The sequence below is a fragment of the Triticum urartu genome, chromosome 5 (assembly GCF_003073215.2).
Source record: "Triticum urartu cultivar G1812 chromosome 5, Tu2.1, whole genome shotgun sequence".
Classification (NCBI taxonomy): Eukaryota; Viridiplantae; Streptophyta; class Magnoliopsida; order Poales; family Poaceae; genus Triticum; species Triticum urartu.
In genome coordinates, this window is record NC_053026.1 from 529,710,878 (window position 1) to 529,720,189 (window position 9,312).

Sequence of the window (9,312 nt, forward strand, 5' to 3'; positions counted from 1 at the left end):
CTGATTGTTTGATTGATTGTCTGAAAGTGAGTGAATTCGAAACTTTTGAAAGTTAAATGAGAGGGAATAAAAGGACTTTCCCGAACTTTCATATTTGCTTTTATGATCTCCATGAATTCAAATTCTTTTCAAACACAAAACCCTAGAGAGAAGATGACATGACTTCTTCCATTTAAAAATGAAAAGGGTGTTTGAACAATAATTGAATTTCATTTGGAAAAATTCCAATTCTGAAACTTTATGCAACTCAATGATTTTCACGAGAGAAGATAAAATGACTTCTTCAAATTATATGAAATATGAGTTGGGAGTTTCAAAGAATTAAATTCAAAGTTCTTTTGAATTTATTTTCAATTTGGAATGTTACATATTAGATCATCATGCATATCTTATTTTCTTGCATTTTGGTCGATCCTAGAAATTTCACGCAACTCAAGGACCTTCGGAGAGAGTTGGAGATTTCGTTATTTTCATATTTGAGAGTTTTCTCGAATTTGGAAAAGAGGATCATTTGATTTATTTATTTCATCTTCAATTATTTTTCCTCAAAATATAAGAGAGGGAATAATATGACTTTCCCAAATTTAGGAAAAATGAAGATTTAATAAATAGATCAAGTTTTGGTTTTGCCGGAGTTTTATTTGCATTTTATTTGGATAGGGAAAAATGCGTGTTTTCGAAAATTGCATTTCTAGGCCCGGAAAAGTTCATTTTGTTCGGCTCATTTTTAGGAGTCGGGGAAAATTTACTTTAGAATTTTGGAGTCGTTCGTTTAGTTTCTTTTTTGTTTTTTTCTCGCGCGCCGATATCTATTTAAAAAAGACAAAGCCAGCCGGGCCAGCCCACCCGGCCAGCCGCGCGCCCACTCCAGCCGCGCGCGCCGCCCCAAGGAGCCAGCAAGGGAGCCGGCGAAACCGCTCTTGCTCACACTGTACCTAGAACTCCTAAAACGCGAGGTTACTAGCGTAGAACCTGTTCTGCTCCTTACCCCCCCTTTACACTCACGTATTTTGTTATGTCCTATATACACACATACTATATCCTGTCCTACCACCAAGTAAACACCCCCCATCACACCGCATGATAAATAAATAACAAGCCCCTTAGCACTCTCAACACATCCAATCAAAACCCTCTCTCCACACCAAGCGCGCTACCCCCGCGCCTCCTCACCACCGCCCGCCGCCACCTGCGTAACCAGCCCGCGCCGCCCCCGCCCACACCGCCGCGCACCATTGCTACACCGCCGCGACCCCCACCCGCGCCGCCGCACCTTGCCCCCCGCAGCGCCGCCGCCCCCCCGCCGCCACGGCCCGCCGGAGCACCCTCGCCAGGTTGCCCCGCGTCTCTTTTCCTCGGATCGTTTTCTTCTAATCGTTCCGATTCTTTTCTTCTCTTCTGATTCGTTTTCTAGATCGGTTTTTCGTTTCGGTTTTCTTCTCCGAAACCCTAGATCGGATTCGTTTTCTTTTCCGATTTAGTTGCCTTTGGACCGTTCGCCGGACCGTTCGTCCTAACGAACGTGATCACCGGATTCTTCTAGGTTAACGAACGTCCGTTCGTTTAACCGTTCTTCTTTTTCTTCTCGTCGGATTTATTCCGCGATCGCGATCTCAGATCCGATCTTCGTTCTAGTTTATCTTCTCGCTCGTTTATCGGAATCAGGTGATTCAAGCGCCTGGAGTTTCGTCTCGAAACCGCCGTTCCGTCTAATCAACTTGAACAAGTTTTTGCTACAGTAAAATTTGACCTAGTTTCAACTTGCTAGAACCGAGTTGTTTTCTTCCGCCGTTTGTTTTCCGTCGTTTGTTCGGTTCGTTCTTTCTTTGCAACCGGAGTTCTTAAGTTGAACTTTCTGGTTCGTTCTCTTGTTCGAGTTTTACTTGTGCATTAGATGAGTACTTATTGTGTGGTTACTATTGTTTGCTTACGATAGATTGACCGGAGTGTGACGAGTAGATCTATCAAGAGTTTTGAGTGCGAATCATCTTCATCAACATTGCAGGCAAGTTCACACTTTGATCATACCTTTTCTACAACCCATGTTTTATTGCATTAGATCAATCCTCTCACATTGCATGATTAGGATCTAATTAAATTGTGGGATGGGAAGTAGATGAGGTAGTACCTATTACCTGTATTATTATGAAACCTTTGGGAGTTACTTCTACGTTTGCTTATTATGCCATGCTATGCTAGTAGACGTGGATTGGGTGAGTGATATCCATGACAGATGTGAGTTGATAATTTTAATGGTTTATCTAAGGTGGCAACTTAAACACACATCTGGGTGGATTGAGGCACCTGATGTCTATCAGGACTTGCCTGTTTTTTTTTGGACCGCCACCCAGGCTCAAAGGGATCATAAGATAATTCATGCTAGAAACTTCCGTGTGCAGCCACATGCTACTATGGGCTCTGGCATAGTTGACTAAGTTGTGCGAACTCTTACGGGGTGGACTAGCAGATGTAGGGGATGTAGGTGTATCGGTCTACCCCACATGTAAGGTGCTAGTGCTTCTGAAAGACTATGTCTCGGTCATCCGTTTCTCAAACACCATGTAGTGCGAGAAAACAAACGGAGGCGATCGAGTCATGTGGGGAAAAGTGCGCAAACCTCTGCAGAGTACAAACTAATCATGATTAGCCGTGTCCCCGGTTATGGACAACTTGAGTATCTAGTACTTGAATATCATGTGAATCTCAACATGTTACTTCTAATTAATGTTGTTGGGTTTTAATTGTACTTTAATTGGGATTGAGAATGCTGTCAACCATTCTCAATGTTTCACAACCACCATGATAGTTAAACTAAATTTATTCCTTTGCAGTAGGGAAAAATTGCTTTACGCAAAACTGTATTACCTTGCATAGGGACCAAACACATTGGATTTAGCAAAAATGATAACCATAGAGCTTTTCCACCAGCCAAATATGCATGTAATTGTTCATCATTTTCTCTATGGTGTGAATTTGCCAGTACATTCAATGTACTGACCCGTTTCGGGCTGCAACGTCTCATGTTGCAGGTTTCTTACGACGAGTAAGTGATACGTTAGGGTTACGGTTTCTACACTCAACTTTGCCGTTGGTGTTGATGGGAATCCACAACCTTGTTGCTTCCGCTATATGGATTGAGGTAATAGTATTTACGTTACTATATACATGTGATTTACCTCTGTTATAAATCCTTCGAGTAATGTGTGTGTCAGCATACTGATCCAGGGATGACACATAAGCACAGAGACTTGACCCATTCGGGTCGGGTCGCTACAAAACCTGTCACTAAACTCCTGACGACCTCGTGCAACCCGCTTTCCGCGAACGAAATCCTTTCAATTACCGTACCCATCAACGTACGGTGTTTCTCTGAGATAGACGCTCGCCCTAACAGATCCTTCAGTTCATCCGACCGAGCACCAGGCGGTGCCGGACTCGTTCGATGGCCTTTTTCAAAGACCGGACACGGATGGCCTTGGGGGGCCATATGACTGCCTTCCGGCCCTGCCGGATTCGGAGAAACCCTCCATGACGATACCTCAGGATCGCCTGCCTCGTAAGGCAGTACGACAGGGGGAGGCGTTCCGCTCTCCATCATCTCCGGAAGAAGATCCCCCGAAGATGAGCTCTGCTGAGAAGTGCTGAGATCCGAACTACAAGGTAAAATTTCGGTTATTTTCCTTAGAAATAAAACAAGGATTTCTCTCATTTTAAACCTCCCCTCTCTACGTACGGCTCGGTGGAGGGCTGATCCCCTTGAGGGCATAGTACGGCCGAGGCATCCCCCGGCACAGGACCCTCTGGCGAAGATTTCTTCCCCCACTTTGAGACCATGGACTCCGGGTCTTCAGAGGCAGTCCTCTTCCTCCCCTGAGTAGAGGAATTTTTGATTCCTCCTTTCCAGATAGCCTCCTTCGGGGAGGCAGCAGCTTCTTTGTCGCCCCCCCCCCTTCGCTTCTTCCGAAGGCACGATCTCCAGCATCCTGATTAACACGGGATCCGGCGAGGTCTCGGGAAGGGGGGCCGGACACCTGATTAACTTCGCCTTCGCTACCCACTCCTGTTTCAAAGACAACTCTTTTAAGGGTGATGTTGTGATAAATGAATGGATGGTGTGTCCGGGCACAGGGCTACTTACTTGAGTATCCGGACGATTGCAGCTCAGACCTGCGTCCTCCGTAGAATCCGGACACACTACTTGTGGTCCGAAGAACAATTTGTACATTTCCACGGGCGTCATGCCAAGAAAATGTTGGAGAACTCGTGGTCCCTCCAGGTTGAACTCCCACAGGCGGAGGGGGCGATGTTTGCAGGGCAGAACTCGGCGAATTAACATACTCTGCGTCACCACGACCAGACAGATGTCTCTTTCTAGGAGATCTCGGATGTGGCCCTGCAACAGGGGCACGTCCTTTGCCGACCCCCAGTCCAGCACCTTATTGACCCATGACGCCAGTCGTGGCGGGGGACCCGAGTGGGAAGCAGGCAGCGCCACCCACTTGGTGCTCATGGGAGCTGTGATATAAAACCACTCTTGTTGCCATAAGCTGAACTCCTCTTGAAAAGAGCCCTCGGGCCATGGAGCGTCAGCATTCTTTCTTATAACAGCACCTCCGCACTCCGCGTGCTGTCCCTCAATCATCTTCAGCTCTACTTTAAAGGTCTTAAGCCACAGTCCGAAGTGAGGAGTAATACGGAGGAAGGCTTCGCACACGACAATGAATGATGAGATGTGGAGGATGGACTCCGGGGCTAAGTCGTGAAATTCCCAGCCCATAATAAAACATGAGCCCCCTCACAAAGGGATCCGTCGCGAAGCCTAGCCCTTGGAGGAAGTGAGACACGAACACCACGCTCTCACTAGGCTTGGGGGTAGGAATAACCTTCCCGTGAGCAGGCAGCCTATGCGAGATTTCGCCGGTTAAAAACATGGCCTCTCTCAGCTTTAGCACGTCTTCCTCCGTGACGGAGGAAGGCGTCCATCAGCCTCGAAGGTCGGAGCCGAACATCGTTGAAGGTCCGAAGCGCCTGAAATCTGGGGCCTTGGGTGTTGGAACTCGAGGTGAAGGGCGAATTCGATTGAGATCAAAAGAAAGGAGTAAGGCCTTGGTCTCTTTATAAGAGGTTGAATACCAAGAGCCCTCCCCGTGACCGTTTGGGACTAGCCTTTGATCGAGGAGACACACCAACGGGCACGATCGGGTTACCCATGTCCGTATTGATGAGAATCCCGTAAATAAAGGGGACACAATCTCTGCTTCGACGAGACGTGCCAAGGAAACCGCCTCGCAAAACGCGATGAGGTGGGAAAGTAAAAACGGTTCAAATGAAGGCTTGGCTGTGGCGTGATGACACGCTACAGAATACGTCAGCAGATTAGATTTGTGTAAATATTATTCTCTCTACGACAGTATGTGGAACTTATTTTGCAGAGCCAGACACTATCCTTGTGTTCAAAATCTTCTATGAAGTATTCGGAGGATGAACCCGCCTTGCAATGCCGAAGACAATCTGCGCGCCGGACTCGTTTTCATTGAAGCCTGGTTCAGGGGCTACTGAGGGAGTCCTGGATTAGGGGGTGTCCGGATAGCCGGACTATAACCTTTGGCCGGACTCTTGGACTATGAAGATACAAGATTGAAGACTTCGTCCCGTGTCCAGATGGGACTTTCCTTGGCGTGTATGGCAAGCTTGGCAATACGGATATGTAGATCTCCTCCCATTGTAACCGACTCTGTGTAACCCTAACCCTCTCTAGTGTCTATATAAACCAAAGGGTTTTAGTCCATAAGACGAACAACAATCATACCATAGGCTAGCTTCTAGGGTTTAGCCTCTCTGATCTCGTGGTAGATCTACTCTTGTACTACACATATCATCAATATTAATCAAGCAGGACGTAGGGTTTTACCTCCATCAAGAGGGCCCGAACTTGGGTAAAACATTGTGTCCCCTGCCTCCTGTTACCATCTGGCCTAGACGCACAGTTCGGGACCCCCTACCCGAGATCCGCCGGTTTTGACACCGACAGTGGGGCTTCTGTCGTTCTCTTAAATGAGTTTTTGGTTACCAGGGGCTTCCGGCTTAGGCATGAAGTTATGATTCCTCCTTGAACCGTCTATAAGCCAATATATAAAAAACATGGGGGCTTGTTACCGAGGTTAAAGGGACCAAAGAGAGTCTGTTGTCAAGACACAGCTCAAACATAGGTACCCCTTGGGCACAACCCACATAATCACTTGGGGGCTTGGTCGTATTCGAGCCATAGCTACACCTCTTGATTGGCATAAGGCCACCAGGGAAATCACTTGGGGGCTTGGTCGTATTCGAACCATAGCTACACCTCTTGATTGTCATAAGGCCACCAGGGAAATCACTTGGGGGCTTCGTATTCGAACCATAGCTACACCTCTTGATTGGCATAAGGCCACCAAGGAAATCACTTGGGGCCTTGGTCGTATTCGAACCATAGCTACACCTCTTGATTGGCATAAGGCCACCAGGGAAATCACTTGGGGGCTTGGTCGTATCCGAACCATAGCTTAAACCCTCTTGATCAGTACAACACCACAATTATGACTATTTAAATCCTTCTTGATTTTTTCAGTTTATAATGCTTTATGAGTATAATTTATCTATGCTTATTAAACCGGCCTGGCCTTTGACTATAAGTCACCAGTAAGAGGAAAACTAATGTCCGGTGTTTATTGATCCGGCCTGGTTCCGTTCATAAACCGGCAAATAGATGATGATTACCAATATTCAAGTTATGGGTTATCACCCTTATTATACCGGCTTGCTAAACCAGCAGTGTGATAAAATATCACAGGTATGGTATATCTTAAATTGCATATGGTTATTTTTATGCGTAGCAATGGTTATAAACTATGTTATTGGGCAAGATAACCCATCTAGCGGTAAACCGCTAGGACATTTTTATTTATTAATTGCAGGAGCAGATTCCATAGTGCTAAGTATCATAAGCAGACATAGCATATCTTAACATGGCGGATTAACAATGTCATGCAAAGTAAATATGCACGATGGCATAGCAGACCAAGCGTTTAAACTAGCCTATTACATGGCGGTTTCATGCCCATAAGAACAATTGTTTCAAACAAGTCTTGCAGAAGGAAGAAGCTAAACCGGCTACCGGTTTATGAATCTTGATCGGGCTGGCTTGAAGGTTGTGGATCATCCTGCGCCGGTTCACCCTCCTCTTCTCTACCCAGTTGCTAGAAGTCATTGGTTGACAAATCGATCCCAGTTAAGGCTCTGAATACAACTTCATCGCTTATAAGTGAGGAGGGGTCAACATCAGGAGCATAAGTATGCTTACGGATTGGCGGAATAAGATTTGGAGCGTTGCTACTTGGCGGATTAACTTTCTTGTTGTTGGCATCATAAATCGACTGATAATGTGACATATCAGTTTCTTCAGCCAATTTGCTAGCCAATGGACGCATCTCCCTTGTCAAAGCTCAGAGGTCATCGTTATCAAAATCTGACCCGTCCTCTTTTATGCTTGGATAGCCGTTTCCAAGATCGGTCGGGTCAAGATCAGAGATCCAGGCTTTGGCCCGAGTTAATGCGGTAAGAGCACCCGCTCTGGTAGCTGATTTCTGCAGTTCCTCAATCCGAACAGGCATCACAGCTAGCCTTACCAATGTATCCTTGATCAAGGTTGGGGGCGGTTTATTATGAGAGGTTGTGCAGATGACCCGTTGTATGTCCGTATATAGCTGTTCTGTAAATGTATAGGCAGCTTTCAGGCTTTGATGCATGTCCGAGCCAAGATGAGCAACACGACTCCCTGCATTGACAAAAATATTGGTAAACCGGCAGTCTATTCGATAATACATGTTTACGGTTTGTGAAGACGATTACTTACCAAAGATAGCAGTAGTCATGGCATTTATTTGCCGCTTCAAGCCAGTCAATTCCTCCATGATCGGATTAGGGGCCGCTTCAGCATCCTCAGCCCTCTTCAGCAGAGTGGTTTTCTCTGTATCCCAGCCTGCCCGCTCACTCTTAAAGGTCTCCTTCAGTTTTTCCATAGCTGCTAAAGCGTTGGTCAGCTCTTCTTTGGCCTTGGAAGTCTCGGCTTGTTGAGTTTTGATATTTTCTTGAAGGTCGGCGACTTGGGTTTCTTTTTTGCTAAGTTCAGCCTGCAAGAGATATGCAATTTTTGAGTTGGCAGTATATATTTGAAGTCCCAAGCACATGACAAGTCATACACTTGGCACTTGGGGGCTAATGGCTATTGCTTCTTCTCCAAAATTATTACAAAGTCCCAAGCACATGACAAGTCATATACTTGGCACTTGAGGACTAATGCATATTCGTTCAAGTTAAATACTATGGATTTTTCTGCCATCAATCAGCTTGGTGGTTCATCGGTTTACAAAGATTGTCAAATGAATGTTGAGTCTTATAGTAAAAAGACCCAGTTCATCTTGAAAAGATAAACCAGCCCTTAGGGGCTACACAGGAAAAGTTGAAGTATTTTCTAACAGTCTCGGTTCATATCAGTATTATAAACTGGCCCTTGGGGACTACTGGAGTTTGTAGCCTAAAACAGTTATAAGGGAAGAGTAGTTATGCAGAAATCAGCAGCGTTTACCTCATATCGCTCCTTCATCATGTTCAATAACCCGGCTTCATAATCACGGCTGGTGTATAGCCAGTTTAAAAACCCAGAGTGGATATCTTGGGTGCTGAGATGGGCATAACTTTCTAGATCCACCTTCCACTTGCCCTTATCTATAGCAGAAAATTCTTCCTTGGCACTATGTTTTGACAGAGCAGTGGGGTTGCCTGGGGCCGTATAGCTGACGCCAGTAACGACAGCATCGTCCGTTTTATCATCAACAACTTTGGTTGGGCTTGGCGGTTTATCGTCATGAGCGACCGGATCAATTTCCATTTGCTCAACAAAGGTTTCATGATCTTGTGCTGGCGGATCATCAAGGACAGCATCAGTATTTGGTTCAGACGGCTCTGGAGTCTTTTCCGGATCAGCTGTCGTGTTGTCATCAGCCGGTTTATTCAACTTGGCCTTTTTGCTGGGTCTGGCCTTGGCTCTGAAAGGTATGAACGAAAAGTTTAGTAGGCAAACATAAGGTATAAAGGGTTAGTTTAATATGCTCACCCAGGAACAGTTTTGAGGGGTGGAAGTTGTGTTCCTGTGGACTCGCCAGAAGAGGAGTGAGAAGTTCCCTGATAGTTCGAATCAGACGGATTAAGAGGTTGTCGCAAATAACCCGCCTTGGGATAAGATGTGTCAGAAATATGAGAGACCTCTGGGCGGCG